Source organism: Macaca mulatta, chromosome 9 (genome assembly GCF_049350105.2).
Source record: "Macaca mulatta isolate MMU2019108-1 chromosome 9, T2T-MMU8v2.0, whole genome shotgun sequence".
In the NCBI taxonomy this organism is placed as follows: Eukaryota; Metazoa; Chordata; class Mammalia; order Primates; family Cercopithecidae; genus Macaca; species Macaca mulatta.
The window spans coordinates 109,579,230-109,602,801 of NC_133414.1; the positions used below are offsets into that span (position 1 = coordinate 109,579,230).

Genomic DNA, 23,572 nt, shown 5'->3' on the forward strand with positions numbered 1-23,572 from the left:
GTGAGACCCCATGTCAAAAAAAATTTTTTTAAAGCATCCTTTATAGTGCTCAGCACATATTTGCTCAATAAATATTTATCAGATGATTCCATGTGAAGTAAAAACAGGATTTTTTTGAAGTGTTACATTTATTCTAGATTTTCTTTATGTCCTGAGTTGATTTCTAGGGGTAGAACCTAGGGAAGAGGGGCACAGGTAAATCCAGTAAGCAGCAGGGGTTGAGAACCACTCATCCAGCAGCTGGCTTCAGATTAAAATAAAAACAGGATCATGGACATCATAATGGTAGAAGCTTGTACATGCCATATGATCTCAGCAATATGAATGCAAATTGAGAGGAACAAAAGAAAATGTCTCAACATATTATTGCTGGTTATTTGGGGGTGATAGGATATAGGTTACTTATGTTTTTCCTTTTAATGTTTTTATTATGTAATTTTTATTTTTTTTTCATTTAACATTCGTCATCTTTTTTTCTTTTTTCTTTTTTTTAAATGGAGTCTCACCATCACCCAGGTTGGAGTGCAGTGGCACAATTTCAGCTTGCTGCAGCCTCCGCCTCTCGGGTTCAAGTGATCCTCCTGCCTCAGTCTCCCCAGCAGCTGGGATTACAGGCATGCACCACCACGCCCGGCTAATTTTTGTATTTTTGTAGAGATGAGGTTTCCGCCCGGCTAATTTTTGTATTTTTGTAGAGACGAGGTTTCACCATGTTGGCCAGGCAGGTCTCAAACTCCTGACCTCAAGTGATCTGCCCGCCTCAGCTTCCCAAAGTGCTGGAATTCCAAGCGTGAGCCACCATGCCTGGCCTACATATGTCATCTTTTAAATGTAAAACATAAGAAAAGTGGTTGGACAAGGGACTCCTGTCTGTACTTGGGATCACTGGGTCATGGAGCCAGTCCCTGAGCTTCAGCCTTTGGTTAGCCCCCCAAGGGCTATTCCGGGTATCGGGGTCCATTTCTGACCCTCTGGCCCTTTCTGAGCACCAGCATCCTGGTGCTCCAAGAAACTGTCTTGTGCCCTTGGAAACTGATAAAACAGTTCCTAGGCCCGCAACAGGCTCCCCTGTGGTTTCCGAGTCCCCAGGTGAGGGCGGAGCATGAGGAATGTGACAGACCATGGTGTAATGGGATTTTGCTAAGAATTTACCACCAGGAGGTAGTCTCCAAATGGGTCCCAGAATGGAAAAACTGGCCTGGGGTGTGATGAGGAGTGGGACCACAGACCTGGGGGCCAAGACCTGCAGAAAGACTCAGCAACAAGGCATTGTGATCCTGGGGGCTGGGTAGTTGGCCATCCTGGCAGGCAGTTGGAGGTAAGCAGGGACAGCCAGATGGGACACTGAGGGTTAGAAAGGTGAGACAGTCAAAAAGCAGATAGTAGGGGGCTGACTGAGCCGGGAGAGCAGCCAGTGGAGGGAGCACCCTGGGCCAAGGCGCTCCCAGTCTGCCATCTCTTGGCCCTGCAGCAAACCTAGCAGCTGGAGTTGTCTGCAGGGAGATTTGTAAGTTCACTTATTTGCTGTTTCATGCCATCTTCTTCCCAAAGCCTTTCCTGAGTCTCTTCCTGTTATGTGTTCCACAGTTAAGGTGAGCTCTTCTCCTTGAAAGCCCTGTTGGGCCGGGCGCAGTGGCTCACGCCTGTAATCCCAGCGCTTTGGGAGGCCAAGGCAGGCAGATCTCCTAAGGTCGGGTGTTCAAGACCAGCCTGACCAACATGGAGAAACCCTGTCTTTACTAAAAATACAAAAAAATTAGCCAGGCCAGGTGGTGTATGCCTGTAATCCCAGCTACTCAGGAGGCTGGGGCAGGAGAATCACTCGAACCCGGGAGGCAGAGGTTGCAGTGAGCCGAGATTGTGCCACTGCACTCCAGCCTGGGCAACAAGAGCACAACTCCATCTCAAAAAAAAAAAAAAAAAGTCTTTGGTCTTGCCTCTTATCACCCTCATCACTTTCTAATGTTGTGGTCTTATTTCCGGTGTGTCTTGGGCCCCTCCCGAGGGCAGCGTGGAGTCTGTCGCATCTTCGCCGTCCTTGCGGGTGGTATAGTGCCGGGCCCATGGTCAGGGTCCGGGGGAGGAGGAGTGCTTTGCATCCACTTTCCCAGCTGGAAAGCTGTGTTCCTGGCCTTGTGGCTGACTCCTGCATGGCATTTCCTGGAGTCACCACGGCGACAAGATGTTCACTTGCAAGCAAATAGCATCCCCTGCCTAGGGCTGCCAGCCTCAGCAGTTCTTGACCCCCAGCTGAGCTGAAACTGAGAGGATGCCTTTTCTACCAGCTGGGAGCTGAGCCCATAGGGCTCCCTCCCTGACCCTTTGGTGACTGTGCTGAAAGCAGACACCTCCTGCTGCCCCGGGTTTGCTGCCTCCTCCTCCCCACCCACTGCTAGAGCCTGTCTGGCATCCACGAAGGAAGGACGTTTGGGCCAAAACAGATGGTGGTCTCCTAGCACACAGCTACCAGCTGCATCCTGTCTGCAAGGGAGACTTCCCGGGGCTTTGCTTTTCCTGGGTTTCAGCACCATGGGAGGCCGCCTATATTCTATGCCATGGCGGGTGGGAGGAGAATACGAGGAGGCTGCCCTTGCCTGGCCTCAGGCTAGTGGAGTATATCTGAGAGAATGAGGCCTGATCTGTCTGTCCTGCCTCTTTGCAGCATCCCCGTTTGCCCCCCACCTCACCAAGTCTGACTCAGCCCTTTCTTGAAACAGATCTTAAGCTCTGGGCCAGGTGTGGTAGTTCATGCCTGTAATCCCAGCACTTTGGGAGGCCAAAGTGGGCAGATCACATGAGGTCAGGAGTTTGAGACCAGCCTGGCCAACATGGTGAAATCTCGTCTCTACTAAAAATACAAAAATTAGCTGGGTGTGGTGGTGCGGACCTGTAGTCCCAGTTTCTCAGGAGGTTGAGGCAGGAGAATAACTTGAGCCCGGGAGGTCGAGGTTACAGTGAGCCGAGATCACGCCACTGTACTCAAGCCTGGGTGACAAAGCAAGACTCCATCTCAAAAAAAAAAAAAAAAATCTTAAGCCCTTGTCAGACTCGCTTCGGGAGGGACAGGTGATGTGGGCCACAGCCCATCTTCCCTAGGCCTGCCAGGCCCTGAAGCCTTCTACTGGAAACCTTGCAGGCAGGACCAGCTGCGACCTTTTCTGGCCAGTTTCTGCCTCCTTCCCCTAAGTCAAAGGCCTGAGGACAGCTTGCCAAGGGTTCCACTGGTTTCTGCCTTTCTGCAGGGCTCCTCTATTGGGCCCTTTCCCACTTCACCCCCTTCCCAGGAAACCAGAGCTGTCACCACCTCCCGTGTGGTCCACTCCCTAGTTCATTCTGTCAGCTTTTATTGAGCACCTATTGTGTGCTAGGCATTGGCCTGAGCCCTGGGACTGAGATGGGAAGGGCCCAGCCCTGCCCTTACAGCTTGTTTGTGTTACAATTCTCACAAAGTGGCTTAAATGGGAGCTTTGTTTGATCCAAGGCAGTTGAAACAGTCTTTCCTTCGAGGTACCTTGTAGAAGACACTCCAAGTCCTGGCTAAGCTTTCTCCACTTTGTCATGACAAGGGTCTTTATTGCCTTTCCCCCTAAGTCTCAAGATTTTCTACCACACCACATACAAGCAAAAGCTTAAGGCACTAAGGAACACACACGCGCGCACACACATACACACACACACACCACCCTTACTCCTAAAAAAGCCAATACATGCACAGATATATATCCTAGAATGTGAAAGGTCCACCACTCCACTTCTGGGGTAGAAAAGGTGGTGTGTGTTCCTCCAGATGTTTTCCATTGCAGATGCTAATGCTGTCTTTACAAACTTGGGCCCATTTGGGAGCTGCCAGTTTGCTTGGGAGGCACACAGCCTCCAAGGGCCACCATCTGACCCCTGGCAGAGACTCCAGCCCACACCTCTGCCCAGAGTAGAAATGATGTCAAGCTCGCCTTTGCCCGCCTCCCCACCAAGTGGCACTCAGCCAGCCTTTCTTTTTTTTTTTTTTTTTTTTTTTTGTGACGGAGTCTCGCTCTGCCGCCCAGGCTGGAGTGCAGTGGCCGGATCTCAGCTCACTGCAAGCTCCGCCTCCCGGGTTCACGCCATTCTCCTGCCTCAGCCTCCCGAGTAGCTGGGACTACAGGCGCCCGCCACCTTGCCCGGCTAGTTTTTTGTATTTTTAAAGTAGAGACGGGGTTTCACTGTGTCAGCCAGGATGGTCTCGATCTCCTGACCTCGTGATCCGCCCGTCTCGGCCTCCCAAAGTGCTGGGATTACAGGCTTGAGCCACCGCGCCTGGCCCAGCCAGCCTTTCTAAAGCCCTCTATTGAAAGCCCTCATTGGCCAGGAGGGGGCAGCCTTTCTCCCTGCCACCCCCTTGGGCCCCACACTCCTCTTTCCCTGGAAGAGGGCTTGTGTGGGCAGAGGAGAAATCTCACCTGGACTCTGGAGGCTGGGGGCTTCTGGGCTTTTCTGCCCATTCTTCCTCACTCTGGCCATATCTCTCACTTCCTCTGTCTCATGGCCCCAAGAAACCAAGTCACAGAGGCATCACCATCCAGGTTGGCCAAAGCCTCTTTTCTGGACTGGCCTGCTACCAGCTCCGTGTGAACAGCTAGTTCCCATATGCTGATAAGAAGGCTTAACAATAGCTAGGTCTTAGCATTTCCATTTAAAAAAAAAATTACTTGGCCTGGTGTGGTGGCTCACACCTGTAATCCCAGCACTTTGGGAGGCCGAGGCGGGCGGATCATGAGATAAGGAGATCGAGATCATCCTGGCTAACACAGTGAAATTCCCTGTCTCTACTAAAAGTACAAAAAATTAGCTGGGCATGGTGGCATGCGCCTGTAGTCCCAGCTACTCTGGAGGCTGAGGCAGGAGAATCGCTTGAACCCAGGAGGCGGAGGTTGCAGTGAGCCGACGTCAAGCCACTGCACTCCAGCCTGGGCGACACAGCAAGACTCCATCTCAAAAAAAAAAAAAAAAAAAAAAGAAAAGAAAAAAAATTACTTGCAGCTGCAGTGACTCATACCTATAATTCTGGCACCATGGGAGGATCGCTTGAAGCCAGGAGTTTGAGTTCAGCCTGGGCAACAAAGCGAGACCCCATCGCTACAAATTTTTTTTTTTTTAATTAGCCAGGTGCAGTGGTGCACTCCTGTAGTCCCAGCTACTCAGGAGGCTGAAGTGGAAGGATCGCTTGATCCCAAGTGTTCAAGGCTTCAGTGAGCCATGACCGCACTACTGCACTCTAATCTGGGTGACACAGCAAGATCTTGTCTCAAAAAAAAAAATAAAAAATTAATTTATCACCTACATGTAGTTGGAGAGAAATTATTATTATTGTTATTTTGAGACAGAGTTTTGCTCTAGTCACCCAGGCTGGAATGCAGTGGCACGATCTCGGCTCACTGCAACCTCCACCTCCCGGGTTCAAGTGATTCTCCTGCCTCAGCCTTCTGAGTAGCTGGGATTATAGGTGCCCACCACCACGCGCAGCTAATTTTGTATTTTTAGTAGAGACGGGGTTTCACCATGTTAGTCAGGCTTGTCTCGAACTCCTGACCTAATATGATCCACCCGCCTCCGCCTCCCAAAGTGCTGGGATTACAGGTGTGAGCCACCGCACCCGGCCAGAGAGAAATTCTTTAGAGACCCGAGTGAGGTGGTCATACAAGGTCTTCATCATGACATAGTTGGGAGTTGTCCTTTAGTCTCCCAGTGGTGGCATGGCTGGTCAGGACAGGAGCCTGGCAGCCAGGGTGAAGGAGACTAAAAAAGAAGGTGGGGCAATCTGTGGGTACTCCAGCTAGTATTTGATTTTAAAATGATCTCTGCACACCATACTGCAGGCTTGTGTTCAGACATTTATGTAGACCTGACTTTGTCAATGCAGAATGAAGACCAGTGTCTCGTAGGAGGCCAGTGGCCCCAGGGGCAGGGCACCCATCAGAACTTGCTGATGGATCTGGGCCAACTCATGGGGCCTCAGCCTGTCCTGCCAGCCTGCTCACTCTACCCAGCCTGACTCCAGGCCATAGCTGCTTCTGTACCTTCCACTGGGAACGCTTCCTCCCTCACCCTCTTTCAAGGCCAGGATCACAATGTCATTCCTCCTTTAGGAAGTCTCCCCAAATTTGTTCCTTCCAAGCCTTCTGAATCTCCTTTATGCCACTTCCTCATTGTCCAGTGGTGGAGTCATTCGGTCATACATTCATTCATTCATTCAACTCACACAGGAGGAGGCACAGGGTGCAGCTGTGAATGTGAGACCAGGGCCCTCCCTTGTGGGGGCTGACCTTAGGAGAGGTACAGAAAAGTGAGGAAATGACGGCAGAATTGGAGTAAATGTGCATTTGGAGAACAAGGGGTGTGGTGGGGACTGGGGGAGCCCACTTTAGTTAGGCCAGCAGGGCAGGCCTGTCTGAGGAGGTGCTCTTTAAACCTGAGACACACTTTAAGGTAATTAGAATGTCTCCCTCATTTTCTCAGCCCCTTGAGTGCCTGGCAGGATCTTAAACACAGTGGGTACGCAGGAATTGTGTGTTGAAATGAATCTGGGCCATGACACTTTTGTCTGGGCTTGAGCACCCTGGTAATCATCACCCTTTCCTGCCTTAGGGCTCCCCAGCCCCACCTCCAGCTGTCATTTGACCATGAAGAATTGGGTTACCTTGGGGGTGGGGTGGCAGGGGCTGCTCCCAGGCCAAGCCCATTAGCACCAGGGGTAGGATAGCTAGAGAGCAGGGGCCAGCGACCTGCACACAGCTTGGATGCTGCGTGTGACCTGTACTCTTGCACCTGGATTCTTGATCAGAAATGCCTCACCTCCCCTGTCACCATCATTATTGCAGAAGGAAACTGAGGCCCAAAGCTTGTATGCCACCTCTCCCTCCAGCAGCAGCAGAGGCCAAAGCAGGGCAGGTCATTGTATGTGGAGAGGGTGAGTGAGGTGGGAGGTCTGAAAGGAGGGAGAGGGTGAGGTTTGCTGCCACCTAGGTCCTCCCAGCCAGCTGGAGCCTATGTCCAGAGTCCTTGTCACGGAGGGTCAGAGCTGGACATAACCTTAGAGATGAGCTAAGCCAGCTCCCTCCCTCCCCTGCAGTAGAAGCAGAAAGGAGACCTGGTCCTTCAGGGTGTGTGCTCACAACAGGCTTTCTCTTTTTTTTTTTTTTTTTTTTTTTGAGACAGGATCTCTCTCTGTCATGCAGGCTGGAATGAAGTGGCATGATCTCAGCTCAGTGCAACCTGTACCTCCCAGGTTCAAGCAATTCTCGTGCCTCAGCCTCCCAAGTAGCTGGGACTACAGGTGCGCACCACCACACCTGGCTAATTTTTGTATTTTAAGTAGAAATGGGCTTTTGCCATGTTGGCCAGGCTGGTCTTGAACTCCTGGCCTCAAGTAATCCTCCTGCCTTGGCCTCCCAATATGCTTAGATTACAGGCACCAGCCACCATACTCAGCCCCAACAGACTTTCCACATACCTCTACTCTGGCACGTACCAGTTTGCCTGGTTGTTTCACTTTGTTTTTAAAATTTACATGTATTGACCAGGCACAGTGGCTAGCGCCTATTAGTAATCCCTATACTTTGGGTGGCTGAGGTGAGAGGATCCCTTGAGGCCAGGAGTTTGAGACCAACCTGGGCAACATAGTGAGACCTCATCCCTATTTTATTTTTAAAAACTTAAAAATGAAATAAAATTTTAAAATTTACATTTATTATTGTACATTTGTTTTTAAAAATGTGCCACAGAGTAACAGAGTACAAGGATTTCCTAAATTATACATTTAAATATATTCAAAATAGTGAGTATGAACATAATGTATGAGAATACTGAGAGGGATCCTTGCGTGTCATTTGTGTGATTCAGCTGCAGCCCAGACAGTGAGATGAGCTTGTCTGGTCAGGGACTTGTCATGCTCTTCTGGACGTCCACTGTGCCTGGCACTGGTAGATGACAGTGAACATTTTATGAATGACTGTGGGAATGATCTGAGCAGTTTCTACTTTAACAGGGTTTCTGTGGGCTTATGAGAGTCTCTTTCCTCTGGGTCTCAAAGCTTTTTTTTTTTTTTTTTGCAGAGAATCTGGTAACCCTTCTGTGTGTGTATGTGTGTGTGCATGTGTTATTGCACATATGGTTTGCTTTGCAGTTTGGGGCAGGGGCTGGGGATTTTCGGAGGGCTAGGATCTTGCCTTAGCTGTCTTTGTGGCCCTCAGGAACACTGCACAGGTCTTTCCGCGAAGTGGATGTGAGTTGAGTCTTAGAGCTGGCATGGGCCCTGGAAACCATGTTACAGATGAGCAGCGCCAGGGAGAAGACCTGCCCAGGTCACATGGTGCATTAGAGCATGCCTGGCCGTGCTCCTGTTGTCCTGGGCCTGAGGTGTCCCAGTTCAGGCAGCTAAGTTGGGTGCTGCCCAGGAGGTGAAGGCTGTCTGACAGCACAAGTGGGTTTCTCCGAGAGGCCTGGGATGGGCAGTGTCAGGTAGGAGCTGAAGCTCACGTGACCTCTGGATCCTGGGGTTTCTGGAGGTGTCAGGAGGGATGGGCAGGTGAACAACAACCCCAACCCCGAACAGCTCCACCTTACCTGCCTCAGATAGGCTTCTTTTAAAGCCTTTCCCTACCTTTGAAAAAAGTTTTGGGCTGGGAGCAGTGGCTCACACCTGGAATCCCAGCCCTTTAGGAGGCTAAGGTGGGAGGATCACTTGACCCCAGGAGTTCAAGACCACTGTGGGCAACAAAGGGAGAGACCCTGTCTCTACAAAAATTAAAAAATTAGCTGGGTGCGGTGATGCACACTCGTGGTCCCAGCTACTCGAGAGGCTAAGGTAGGAGGATCTCTTGAGCCCAGGAGGTGGAGGCTGCAGTGAGCTGTGATTGTGCCCCTGCACTCCAGCCTGGGCGACAGAGAGAGGCCCCATCTCAAAAAAAAGTTTTGCTGTTTTTTAAAAAAGTTCAAGACTGGTTGTTAACACCCAAAACAGGCCTTACCTGCCTACTCCCTCAAGCCTTTCTTGGGGGAGGGGATGGCTTGCATGGGGGGAAGTGGGGCTGTATGGGGAGACCCTATCTGTGTTTAACTGGGGGTCCTGCTCTTGTGGCCTGGCGGGAAGCTGGGGATGTGATGTGTGGGAAGACAGGAGGCCCTGCCTCTCCCTGCTGCCTGTGCAGATGCCAGGGCCAACTCATAGAGGCAGCTCGTCACCCTGTTAGCTCCCTTCCTTCCAGATCCACCTCCTTAAGCATTGCCAAGTCAAATAGCTGGGATGCCTGTGCAGCCCCTGAGGCCCTTCCACACAACCACCCCCAGAGGGCTGGGTGCAAAGCCTCTGACCGTTTCCGCCCCCTCTCCTGAGGGGCTGCCACCTCCCATCTGGAACCTTCTCGGAGGAAGGGGGAAGGGCATGGCACCACCAGGGTTGGGATCATCGCCTCTCCTCCAGAAATCTGGATCCTGTTACCCTCCTGTAGAGGGAGCAAGGAGGGTCTGTTCACTGAGGTCTTGTTTTTTCACACTTTTTTGTGGGTTTTTGCTTTGTATTTCACAGGAACTTCAAATAACTCAGACTATACACAGAATAGGACTCGGTAATAAGTGCTAGAAATGGAATTAGATGGAAAGAGATTCATTCATTGATTCGTCTTAGAACTGCTTCCTGAGCATCGGCTAGACTCCCTCCGATGTTCTGAGCGCTTACGACCTACCAGGCCCTTGACACTCAGTAGACGCAGTATCTTGTGGGGGTCAGGATGGGAGTTCCAGAGCCAGCCCACTGTGTAACCTTTGGATTAGATGATGTCATACATATGAAGTGTTTAGAAGAGTGCCTGGCATATGATACACACTTAATAAATATTAGCAGTTCTTGTTCGTGTCATTCTTATTACCGTAGTGCTCATGGTACTCCTATAAGATGTGGTTATTAGCCCCATTTTCTAGATACGGAAACTGAGGTTCTCGGAGGATGAATAACATGCCTAAGTCATGCACATAAGTGGCAGAGCCGGGGTTCTCTCTGAGGTCTGGAATCTGAGGCTTTTGGCAACCCACTGGTACTGCTTATCTGGTTCCAGGCTAGGAGCTGGGCATCTAGACGTCAGCACGAAGGAGACCACCTGCTGCCTTGAGGAGTTCACAGCCTGGCATGGAGGCAGACATGGGCATTGCCGAGTCAATTTCTGGAGACACCATGTGGGTTAGACCCCAGCCAGGCTGTGTGGGCAGCAGGGTAGGACTGGCCAATGGTGCCAGCAGGGCCTTGTGTCCTGGGCTGGAGGCAGTGCTGCTTCTCTGCCTGTCAGCTGCGTGTGCGTCCACAGGGGTTGGTCTCACTGCCCTGGGGAGTTGGTAGGCATGACGGGGTCTGGAACAGGCAGTGGGCTGGGAGTGAGAGGACCTGAAACCAGTCCCTGGATTCCTGTCATTGCCTCAGCATCCTCATCCGTAGAAGGAGAGTAGTCATATTTGCCAGACAGGGTCGTTACAAGGATTAAATGAAATGAAGCATGTAAAAAAATCTCTTACCAGGCACAGTGGCTCATGCCTGTAATCCCAGCACTTTGGGAGGCTGAGGCAGGAAAATTGCTTGAGCCCAAGAATTTGAGACCAGCCTGGGCAACACAGGCAGATCCCATCTCTAAAAAAATTTAAAAATTGGCCAGCCCTGGTGGTACATGCCTGTAGTCCCAACTACTTTGGGAGGCTGAGACAGGAGGATTGCTTGAGCACAGGAGGTCAAGGCTGCAGTGGGCTATGATCACACCACTGCACTCCAGCCTGGATGACAGAGCAAGACCCTGTCTCCAAAAAAAAAAAAAAAAAAGAATCTCTTTATAATCCTAAAACTGGTATTTCTACAACTAGTAAGTGCTACCATTTTCAAGCTCCTACTGTGTGCTCCACACAGCACTGGTTTCTTACTGCAGCCCCTCTAGGTAGATATTATTGCTCCCATTTTATGCATGTGGAAACTGATCCAGAGGTTCAGCTGCTGCAGGTCATACCTGTGAGGGCGTGGAGCTGGGAGTTAGACCTAGGTCCTCTCTGATTCTTTTTTTTTTTTTTTTTTTTTTGAGATGGAGTTTAACTCTTGTCATCCAGGCTATAGTACAATGGCACGATCTCGGCTCCCTGAAACCTCCACCTCCCTAGTTTAAGCGATTCTCCTGCCTCAGCCTCCTGAGTAGCTGGGATTACAGGCGCCCGCCTACCACACCCAGTTAATTTTTTGTATTTTTAGTAGAGATGGGGTTTCATCATGTTTACCAGGCTGGTCTCGAACTCCTGACCTCAGGTGATCCACCCGCCTTGGCCTCCCAAAATGCTGGGATTACAGGCATGAGCCACCACGCCCGGCCTCCTCTCTGATTCTTAAAGCCACTTCTCTATGTTCCAAAGCCTCTGAATTGTCTTCTCTCCCAGCCCCGCCCCTCACTAATAAGTTCCTGAAGCAGCTGTGGCTATTCCAGGGTGGGGGCCAGGCTGAGGGTGGTGGCGCAGCCAGGCCCACTACCCAGGCCCTGCATCTGGCAGTGGGAAGGATGCGTCAGGAAGGATGCGTCCTCTAGCAGCCAGAGGGATGGAGGGATGGACTTTACCTGCCCACAGCCCCAGGTTATAGTGGCAGCAGCAGATTCCCCTCCCAACCAGTCTGGCAAGTCAGTTTTGTTGGCCTGTGAATCACACCAGCACTGATGAGTCAGGTTTTTCCCTTCTTCGTGCCCAGAGCAGCTGGGGAGGGAGTGGGGGGTTTCTTAGGAAACAGGACCTCCCTCCCTCTGCTCTCCCACTCATCCCCTTGCCTTGGAGCTGCTCATTTTCTATCTGGAGGGCTGTAGCTCAGCCCTGGAGAAAGAGGCCTTCATGTTCCCACTAAAGAGGGTGTCTGGGCACAGGCCACACTGGGCAGGAAAGACCAGGCCCCAGCCTGAGTTTAATCAGGAGGCGGAGGGTGAAGAGGCCTTCCCTGTTGGGAAGGAGAGGAGGGCAGCAGTCCCGGGCTGTCTGACTCCAAAGCCCGTGCTCTTGGCCGGTTGGCTTGCCCTCTCCTTTCTATAAAGTGGGATTATCCTCTGGGCAGGGCAGCTGGGTTTTCCCAAACAGAGGGTCCCCTGAGCCACCCCCTTCTTGCCTTTTGACCAACCTTGCTATAAGGGCTGTCCATATGGTCAGCCTCAGGCAGGCATAGGACAGGCATAGAACCCTCACAGAGGCCTCATTAAACCCAGCCAAAGCAGCCAGCCGCTGGGCAGCCTGGTTCTAGATCAGCACTTCTCGGCCCTGGCCATGTGCTGGAATCACCTAGAGAGCTTTTAAACATCTCTGCTGCTCCCAGACTCCAGAGCAAGGAAGTCAGAATCCCAGGGAGCAGGCTCCAGGCAACCATGTTTTTGGTGGACTGCACTGGATGCCTCTCAAAAGCCTGCCTTCCCAGAGGTGACACTGAAGTTGCAAACACAGCACAACACCCAGGGAACAGTCATGCTAGAGTGCAGTGTGGACCCCAAGGGTCAGAAGAAACACGTGGGGAGAGGCGGGGCGCCTGGTGGGAAGAGGGCTTCAGTCCTGCATCCTGAGGCATGGCTTGGGAAGGAAACCAGGGAGGATGCCGGCCTGACAGCGCTGGTGAGTCACGGGCCAAGGAGGAGGAAGGGGAAGGGATGAGTCAGGCGCAGCTGCCTGCATGGCCCTAGCCTGGCTTGGGAGGAGAATGAACGTGCTTCTCTGTTGATCCACAAACCCAGTGTTGTGGTCCTGAGCCTTGCCACATGAAGGAGCGGGTGAGCCTTGAAAAGATGGGGTTCCCAGGGCTGGGCATGTTGGACATCTGTGCGTGCACTTCACACTTCACACAAACTCCCTGGAGCATTTTGGCATTTCTGTAAGCCAGACTGCTGAGTGGCATTCGCATTTGGCAGATGTGTTCGGACAGATGAAGCCCTGTGCCCTGGGTCACACAGCAGGTCCTGATGGAAATGGACCCAGGTCTTCTGACCCCAAGTTCACCCCACTGAAGACACAGACCCGAAAGATGGAAAGAAAGGAACCTAGAGCCTGTTGCTGGGGTGTGGACTAAATGAACTATAGGGCTTGCAAGAATTAGGAGCCACAATCAGGGTGAAAATTATGAAATTATGAAAATTACGGGATCTTTGTAGCTCCAGCCCCAACAGTTATGGGCAGATTTGCTCTAGTGTTTGCTCGGGAGCAGGGGGCTGGTGCTCAGATGGAGTATGCAGGAGCCCGGTGGGGCCTGGTGCTGGATGGGCCACACCTGGACTGTTAAGTTAGTTGAAACAAGGATGAGTGAGACAGGAAAGAATCTGGAGAAAGGCCGGCTCAGGGGCTCATGGCTGTAATCCCAGCACTTTGAGAAGCTGAGGCAGGCAGATCACCTGAGGTCAGGAGTTCAAGACCAGCCTGGCCAACATGGTGAAACCCCGTCTCTACTAAAAAAAAAATTAAAAATACAAAAGTAGCTGGGTGTGGTGGCAGGCACCTGTAATCCCAGCTACTCAGGAGGCTGAGGCAGGAGAATCGCTTGAACCTGAGAGGCGGAGGTTGCAGTGAGCCGAGATCATGCCATTGCACTTCAGCCTGGGTGACAAGAGAGAAACTCTGTCTCAAAACAAACAAAAAAGGAATCTGGAGAAACTGTAGGAGGGAATGGGGGTCTCCAGCCTGGAGAGCAGAAAAGTGTCAGATAACTCCGCTGAAGAGGCTGTAACTTGTTCAGTGTTACTCCAGAGAGTGGAGCCGATGGATTTCAGATCAAAATAATAATGTTAATAATAATGACAAAAGCGGCCGGGCGCGGTGGCTCACGCCTGTAATCCCAGCACTTTGGGAGGCCGAGACGGGCGGATCACGAGGTCAGGAGATCGAGACCATCCTGGCTAACACGGTGAAACCCCGTCTCTACTAAAAAAAATACAAAAAACTAGCCGGGCGAGGTGGCGGGCGCCTGTAGTCCCAGCTACTCGGGAGGCTGAGGCAGGAGAATGGCGTAAACCCGGGAGGCGGAGCTTGTAGTGATCTGAGATCCAGTCACTGCACTCCAGCCTGGGCGACAGAGCGAGACTCCGTCTCAAAAAAAAAAAAAAAAAGATGGAGTTGATGTTCAAGCCCAAGTCTGCCTGAGGACAGAACCTATACCTTCAGCGCCCGTGTGTCTCTGTTCTAGGCCTGCCAGGTAGCTCAGTAAAGGGTAGCTATAATTACTATTAACCTCCTTTTTTTTTTGAGACAGAGTCTCACCGTTGCCTAGTCTGGCATGCAGTGGCACAATCTCAGCTCACTGCAACCTTAGCCCCCAAAGTAGCTGGGACTACAGGCATGTGCCACCATGCCCGGCTAATTTTTATATTTTTAGTAGAGATGGGGTTTCACCGTGTTGGCCAGGCTGGTCTCGAACTCCTGACCTCAAGAGATCCGCCCACCTCGGCCTCCCAAAGTGTTGGGATTACAGGCGTGAGCCACCACACCCAGCCACCATTAACTTTCTAATCATTAGATTCATCCAACAGTGGAATAGGCTTCTTTGTGGCATAGGGAGCACCTCAGCTCAGGAAGTGCACAGAGGCTGAATTGTCCCCCAGCTGGGGTGACTGTGGGGCAGTAGGTGGGTCTCCATCACTGAGTTCTAAACCAGCCATACTGAATTAGAGTCTTGAGCTGGTGTCCAGGTGTGTGTTTCTGTGAAGCCAAAGGAGGGCCAGGCGTGGTGGCTCTCACCTGTAGTCCCAGCACTTTGGGAGGCTGAAGTGGGTGGATCACTTGAGTTCAGAAGTTCGAGACCAGCCTGACCAACATGGTGAAACCTGATCTGTACTGAAAATCAAAAGAAGTAGCCGAATGTGGTGGTGCATACCTGTAGTCCCAGCTACTGGGGAAGCTGAGGTGGGAGGATTGTTTGAGTCTAGGAGATCGAGGCTGCAATGAGCCTCATTACCCACTGCACTCCAGCCTGGGTGACAGAATGAGACCCTGTCTCAGAAAAAAAAAAAAAAAAAAAAAACCTCACAGGAGGCCGGGGCACACAGTGAGGTGTGGATAGCACTGGCCCAGCTGTCCTGGGAGGGCTCTGCTCTTAGATTCCGTTCCTCTGTAATGGGCACTGGGAGGTTGGTAGCTCCTCCCGTGTTGCTCCCGCTGTGTGTTTTCCTTGCTGCTTTTCCCATTGGCATATTCGTCAGAGCTGTGCGTTCAGCTCCTACATTTTCATATTCTAGTTGTAATTCAGCTTCCACTAGTGGTGGAGTGGTTTGGTAGAAAGAATTTACCATACCCCACTGCCACCACCCACCCACTCACACCCACACACACACACACGCACGCTCTCTCTTTCTCTCTCTCTCTCTCTCTGTCTCTCTCTCTGACCGTCTCTGTCTCTCTCTCTTGGGAAACAGCTGTCGGGTCTGGGACAAGTCACGTCACCTTTCAGCCTTGGTTTCTTTGTCTGTAAAATAAAGTGGCTAGGGCAGAGGACTTCAAGGTCACTCCCAGCTTCAGGACTCTGCCATACTCGGGGAACGTGCCCCCTTGGGCATGTCTGAGTGCATGTCTGAGTGCTCGTGGCAGTTGACACCCAGTGGGATGGAGTCCCAGTGTCAGAAGTCAGTCTATGCCGTTAGCTTCCAGGCACCTGGCTGCCATGCCGGTGCTCGTTGGGTCCTCCTCCTTGCCAGCAGTGAGGGAGGTTGGACTGCTGTGTCCAGCAGTGAAAAGCACAGTGACTGAGAAGACCTGCCTCCCCTTCCTGGAGTCCTGAGGTAGCAATGGGAGCCAGCCAGATACAGGAGACCTTTCTAGAAACCTCTGGGGAGTTCCTGTTTTATTTATTAGCCGCCATCCTCCTTCTTCTGCCCCAGGAGAAGTGCTGACCCTACGCTGTGCAACCAGCACAAGGAGGCAGACATCTATCAAGCCCACTCTCTGTCACTGTTGAGCTTGACCTCACTTAACCCCTGCATTCTCCTGCGCTGCGAAGTAAAGACCGAGACATCCCTGCAGCAGGAGCTTGCTTTTCTTTTTTTGAGACAGTCTTGCTCTGTTGCCCAGGCTGGAGAGCAGTCGCGCAACCTCGGCTTACTGCAACCTCTGCTTCCTGGGTTCAAACGATTCTCCTGCCTCAGTCTCCTGAGTAAATGGAACTACAGGCATACGCCGCCACGCCTGGCTACCTTTTGTATTTTCAGTAGAGACAGGGTTTCACCATGTTGGCCAGATTGGTTTTGAATTCCTAACCTCAGGTTATCCACCCGCCTTGGCCTCCCAGGTGCTGGGATTACAGGCGTGAGCCACCACGCCCGGCCTTGCAGCTTTCATTTTTCAAAATCACAGCAACTTTATGGAAAAAAGAAAAAGTAACCTTTAATTGTGTAATGGTAAAAGCATTACTGACTCGGCTTGGTCACCAATGACAATAGCTACTGTCTTTTCTGCACTGGGCAGAGTGGTCTCATTTAATCCTTACAGCAGTCCCATTAGGTGGGAGTTACCTACTCTTTTTACAGATGGAAACACCAAATCTTAGGATGGTGAGGTCATCCACCCACGGTCACAAAGGTGGTCAGCAGCCAAAGAGAACCCCCACTGTCCATCTCTGAAGCCCACATGTGAGTAGCCAGGTTGCAGAGAGAGGCTACAGTGTCTCTTTACACATACATAATTATCCATGATCCAGGTTGTCAGAAAGCACATGTAATCAGGGTTCCCTCCAGAGCTGCTAACACTGGAACTGCTCGTGTTCAAGCTAGGATTCTGGCCGCACTTGAGAGCAAACACGTCAGTACGTGGCAAAGATGAGAGTGTGTTGACTACAGGAAAGGGACATAGGTACTTAAAACAAGGGAAGTGCGGTAATTTCCCAAACACCTATGTCTGACTCCACTTGCGAAATACAGTATTCTCTCCAAAGCAGCCTTAGAAAACATGTTAGTTGCATGGCAGGATAGAACCCCAGAGTTAGGCCTGGCGCAGTGGCTCACGTCTGTAATCCCAGTACTTTGGGAGGCCGAAGCAGAAGGATCACTTGAGGCCAAGAGTTTAAGACCAGCCTGGCCAACATGGCGAAACCCCATCTCTACTAAAAATACAAAAATTAGCCATGGGGGCACGTGCCTGTAATCCCAGCTACTTGGGAGGCTGGGGCAGGAAAATCACTTGAACCTGGGAGGTGGAGGTTGCAGTGAGCCGAGATTGTCACTGCACTCCAGCCTGGGCAACAGAGCGAGACTCCGTCTCAAAAAAAGACTAAACAAAAACCCTAGAGTTAGATCCTGAGGATTTGGGGGCTGTGTTTGTAATGGAGATCAGATAGGCCAGTTTTCCTCCGGAAAAGCGTTGGGGGATGGCTGGTCAGTGCCCAGCTCTGGGAGGCCACCCTTCCCCCAGCCTGGCCAGATGTGGCCAGGGCCCCCAGGCTGGACTCATGGGCCAGAGAGCAGAAAAAGGCCTGCTCTGCCTGAGCCCAGCCAGGTGGCCAGCCCTGTGAATGTGTACGTTGTGTGCAGCACCATGAAAGCACACCCTGTCTCCTCACGCTTGTGTGCCCCCTTGTCCATATCTGTGGCTGCCCGCGCACTGAGGCCTTGGGTAGGTCTGTTTCTCTTGGCTGCACTTTTGTCTCTCCCGTGGCCACAGAGGATCCACAGAGGATCCGGGCCCACCTCCTCCAGCAGGTTTCTTCACTGTACACCTACTTCAGTGACTGGTTTTGTCCCTCCTGGACTCCCACCTCCACCTACCCCCTCTCTTCCTGCCTCTTCCTATTCAGTGAAGCTTGTTCACAAAACATAGTCCTCTGTTCCCCCTTTGCAGGGGTTTCTTGCAGACAGCTCTGTCTACTCTCCCATCTGATCTGCGCCTCCCCTCTCCAGCTCCTCCTCCTTTTCCTAAACTGCCTTCCCATTTCACTCGCCTGTGCAGTATGCCAGGCGTTGACCCTGTCTCTAGGATCAAAAAGATGAACTGGAGGAGGTCTCAGCCTCAGGCAGACAGACAAGATCATCGCAGAGAATTTCCGTTGCTGTGGGCTGGGCATCATCCTAGAGCCGAGAATCGGGCCCTCAGGGGTGCCACCCTGCCTTGATCCTTCAGCTCTGCTTAGGGCCACCTGGGACCCACTGTGCCTTCAGAGATGCCCGTTAGAAAGCCTGGCCCGTCACTTAGCAACTGGCTCCACCCCTTTCCCTCCCTGAGCTGGGGCCCGAGAGGAGGAAAGACCCATAGGCCTGTAAAGAGGCCACCAAATCCCAGAGCGTGGGAGGCTCCAGCTGACCAGAGCTGGGCCAGCACTTTCCCTTCAAAAGTTACCCAGGCTCTGAGGGTCATCTCAGCTAAGTCTGACTATAAATATCACACTTCCTGAAGGGATTACCTGGGCTCCACACCCCCTGGCTCGCCCCTCCCCGCCTGGGCTGATCCTTCTGGCCCCTGTATTCTTCCTGACCCCTTTTTCCCGCTGCCAGGTGGGACACTTCATACTACCTGTGTTTCAGCTGTGACTGCTGGGGTGGGAGGGGAGAAAGGAGAGATTCGAGTCTGTATCCTGGCCAGAGGGCCCTTGCCTGCCAGGCTGTTGGGACAAGGAGGCTCTTGTTCCTCTCACACCTCTTGTTCGGTGTGAGAGCCCTGTCTCTCACACCAGCCAGAGCAAGCCCAGACTTGTCACATAATCGGTACATCTGGGAAGGACACTGTTGGCCCCATCCCTGGAGTAAGGGCTTGGGGACAGAACTTGGTAACTGAGTGTGGAACAGCTTGGGGATTGCCGCAGGTATAAATAGGGCTGTCACCTGGCTTGGGTGGCCTGACTGGGGAAATCTCTGCTCCCCTTGGCTGATCTCAAATTTGGTGTCACATCCCAGTGGCTCACTTATTCCAGTCCCTGAAGTCACAAGAATAATCTGGGGTGTGAGATCAATAAGTGAAGGAGGGGCCACTCCCCTGCAGACCTCTTCCCTGCTTTCGCCTGCCTCCCTGCTGCTGCAGTGAGCCGTAACTCCTCCACCCCTCCCCACCTGCTCACGGCGCCTTGGTCAGCTCCTTTCTCAATTCAGCAGATACTTGCTGAGAACCGCGCTGGGCCAGGCACTGTGTGAGGCAGTGGGATCTATTCAGCCAGGGTCTGCCATCCTTCCTTGTGGTTTTGGAATCTCCTCTTCTGTGTAGCCATCCTGAGTTCAGCGGTGTGAATTGAGTGGTGGGAGTACACCCACACATGCATACACACTCAGATGCGCACCAGCTCTGGGCAACTTGGAGAGGACCTTTAATGTTCTGTCTCCCACTCTCCTTTCGGTGCCCTCTCTTGGGGGTGGCATCACCAGACACCATTCATTATCGAGGCCAAACCACCGCGTCCACCATCATTATCCTCCTCCAGCCCAGACGTGGTGCCCTCTTGCTCTCTTCCCTCTTCCCTCTCCAAATCAGCTCTCGGCAGCAGCTCTGGAGACCATGTGTTGGACTGTTGATGTTAAGGTATGGGGCTGGGCCTGCCATTTCCACTCCTGTGTTGCTGTGTTTACAGATAGGTTCTTTTTTTTTTTTGGAGACGAGTCTCGCTCTGTCACCCAGGCTGGAGTGCAGTGGCGCGATCTCGGCTCACTGCAAGCTCCGCCTCCCAGGTTCACGCCATTCTCCTGCCTCAGCCTCCCGAGTAGCTGGGACTACAGGCGCCCACCACCTCGCCCGGCTAATTTTTTTGTATTTTTTAGTAGAGACGGGGTTTCACCGCTTTAGCCAGGATGGTCTCGATCTCCTGACCTTGTGATCCGCCCGTCTCGGCCTCCCAAAGTGCTGGGATTACAGGCTTGAGCCACCGCGCCCGGCCTACAGATAGGTTCTTAAGTCAGATCAAATACATACCCCAGCCCAGCCCCTGTAACTGGTTCCATGGGTGTGAGGTGAGCCCTGAGAATCTGGATTTTGAACCAGCACCCGAGGAGATCCTAATACGGGAGATTTCAGCCACCCTTTGGGACCCCAGCCTTTGCCTCTGTACGCAGACATGTACATTTTCTTTTCAATCACAAATGTTGGCGGGGCATGGTGGCTCACACCTGTAATCCTAGCACTTCAGGAGGTTGAGACAGGAGGATCCCTTGAGCCCAGGAGTTCAAGAGCAGCCTGGGCAACATAGGGAGACCCCTCTCTCTATTAAAAAAAAAAAAAAAAAAGAAGTTTAAACAAACAAAAAATGTCTGTTGCTGTCCTCCGCCCAGCACAATCGTGGAAACGCATGCTTTTTGTGTGTGTGTTGCCCTGTGGCCTCCCTGTGCAGGTTGTATGCCTTTGTCAGCTTCATTAAGGACAGGAACCATTTCTGTTACTCTGTCTTTGACCTGAAGCTTATCTAGGACAGGTGGAGATGTAAGTAGAAGCTACTAAATGCTCCTGCTGCTGAAACCAGCAGAGCCTTCCTGGCCCTGGACAAAGCCTCGGGGGGCTGTCAGTAACTGATATCCTACAGGGCATGGGCTTAGCAAGTCACCACCACCGTCGGCTCCCCAAACTCTTCCCACTTTTCCATGGCTGTGCCCCAGAACTCCAAGTATCCTCTTTCCTAATTAACAACTTTTATGGTATTATTCTTATTATTAAAGTAATAAGTTCTTATTGTAGAAAACTTGGAAAATATAAACCAAGAAGAAATAATCGGTAACTGCCAGTGAAATATAACCGCTGTTTACATTTTGATATAAATCCTTCCAGCCTTTTTTCTCTTTTAAAGACCAGGTCTTACTGTGTCGCCCAGTCTGGAGTATAATGGTGTAATTATAGCTCATCACTGCAGCCTTGACCTTCTGGGCTCAAACGATCCTCCCACCTCGGTCTCCCAAAGTGCTGGGGTTACAGGTGCAAGCCACTGTGCTTGGCCCTCCTGTCTTTTTAATATATATAATTATACAGCTGAGCACTTTGGGAGGCTGAGGAAGGAGGATCACTTGAAGACAGGAGTTTGAGACTAGCCTGGGCAACATGGCGAGACCCCATCTCTACAAAAAAAATTTTTTTTAATTATCCAGTCATGTTGGTGCATGCCTGTAATCACAGCTTCTCAGGAGGCGGAGGTGGAAGCATCACTTGAGCCCAGGAGGTTGAGGCTGCAGTGAGCTATGATGACATGGCCTGAGTGATAGAGCCAGACCCCATCTAAAAACAAACAAAAAATAATAATTACACACTTTTTTTTTTTTTTTTTGAGACACAGTCTCGCTCTGTGACCCAGGCTGGAGTGCAGTGATGCAATCTTAGCTCACTGCAACCTCTGCCTCCTCGGTTCAAGCGATTCTCCTGCCTCAAGCTCTCGAGTAGTTGGGACTACAGGCGCCCACCACCACCAAGCCTGGCTAATTTTTGTAGAGATGGGTTTTTACCATGTTGTCCCAGCTGGTCTTGAACTCCTGACCTCAAGTGATCTGCCTGCCTCGGCCTCCCAAAATTCTGGGATTTCAGGGGTGAACCACCACACCTGGCCAATACATACTTTTTTTGAATTAAAAGCCGGAGCACTGTGCACTTGCTGTATGGGACCTTTTTTCACTGTGTTGTGGACATTTTCCCGTGTTACTCAGCATCCTACATCACCATTACAGAGTGGCTGCTGCCGATGCTTCGAAAGGATGCCCATATTTTATGTAGCCTTTCTCCTGGCCGTGTGAATTAGGTTGTTCCTAGCTTTTCCCTATTAAAAACGTGCCGGGTTAAATAGCTTTCTAGATAAGTCTTCACCACACACTTGTGATTATTTTCTTAGAATAAATTATTGGAAATCAAATAGCTGAGCCAAAGGGATGAACATTTTAAAGTTTCTCAGTACCATACAAATGCCCTCCCAGAGACATGCACCAATTTGTGCAGCGTATGAATGTTCACACTTTCCACTGCCCAACTTTTTTGACTCCATACAGTATCTTTTTGTTTTTGTTTTTGACTTTTCGAGATGGAGTTTCACTCTTGTTTCCCAGGCTGGAGTGCAATGGCACGATCTCAGCTCACTGCAACCTCTGCCTCCCAGGTTCAGGCAGTTCTCCTGCCTCAGCCTCCTGAGTAGCTGGGATTACAGGCACGTACCACCATGCCCGGCTAATTTTTGTATTTTTAGTAGAGATGAGGTTTCGCCACGTTGGTCAGGTTGGTCTCAAACTCCTGACTTCAGGTGATCCACCTGCCCCGGCCTCCAAAAGTGCTGAGATTACAGGCGTGAGCCACCATGGCCAGCCAATATCTTTTTAAGTAAATGAAATTAATATGTTCATCATCAACTTGTTCATATGCTTAGATGAAAAACTTCCTTTTCTGTGTTTGTCCGTATCCGTGGCTAAGATTGTAAGCACCCGTGTGTAGGGCTGCAAACGTCTGGGCATGTCTCCTATACATGCTTAACTTTGGGCCTGGAGAACTTGGTGAGTTATTTTTGTGCAGCGTTTGACCCACTGATGAAGAGAGCCAATACCAGTCCAGAGGTGGTGCGGCTGCCCTCTGCTGGCTCTGAGGTGCAGTGATGACTAAGAAGGCAATGGCTGGACTCCTGGGGCTCAGCTTACATTAACCCTGCCTGCCCCCTGCCCCTCACCCACCATTCTAAGATTTTCAGCCACAGAGGCCCTACCTGGAGGGTGAAGAGTTTGTCACCGCTGTATCCTGGTTCACTGCATTAATTAGGCACTGTTAATACTTGGAGAGGCTCACTCACAGTGTGACTGTCAGCGGGGGAGAAGCATAGAAATGACGGCTAGCAAAGCTGTCTGCTGTTGTGTAGCAGGGAGGCGACCCTGAAGGCTACTCTGGGGGAGCTCAGGAGGTTTGTGAGCCAAGCAGCATCCTTCAGGCACGTGTGTGGCCTCCTGAGGTGATGACTTTGAAAGGGGCCACCATGGAGCTTTGTTTATTTTAAAGGTCAGTTCTTTAGTCTTCTCAAGAGAAAATGAGATGCATGGGCACAGTTACAGCTCAGGTGTCCTTGTGTCACAGTCTAGTACCTCACTTGTCAGGCACAGAGCCCAAAGGTGAACATTTGATTTTGTTTGTTTTTGTTTTGGGGTTTTGTTGTTGTTGTTGTTGTTTTTGAGACAGAATCTTACTCTGTCACCCAGGCTGGAGTACAGTGACATGATCTCAGCTCACTGCAACCTCCGTCTCTGGGGTTCAAGCGATTCTTCTGCCTCACCTCCTGAATATCTGGGATTACAGGGCCTGCCACCATGCCTATATTTTTAGTAGAGACAAGGTTTCTCCATGTTGACCAGGCTGGTCTCGAACTCCTGGACTCAAGCGATCCACCTGCCTTGGCCTCCCAAAGTGCCTGGATTACCTGCATGAGCCACTGTGCCCGGCCATTTATTTATTTATTTATTTATGAGACAGGGTCTCACTCTGTCACCCAGGCTGGCGTGCAGTAGTGCAGTCATAACTCACTGCAGCCTTGACCTCCTGAGCTCAAGCGACCCTCCCACCTCAACCTCCCGAGTAGCTGGGACTACAGGTCATTGCCACCGCGCCCGGCTAATTTTTTTTTTTTTTTTTTTTTTTTTTTTTTTTTTTGAGACGGAGT

General features: G+C 51.3%; 1 protein-coding gene across 4 annotated transcripts in view; it reads left to right on the forward strand.

Annotated features, from left to right (window-relative positions):
• Positions 1 to 23,572, forward strand: part of UBTD1 (ubiquitin domain containing 1) — a 64,415-nt gene that overhangs the window by 30,013 nt on the left and 10,830 nt on the right.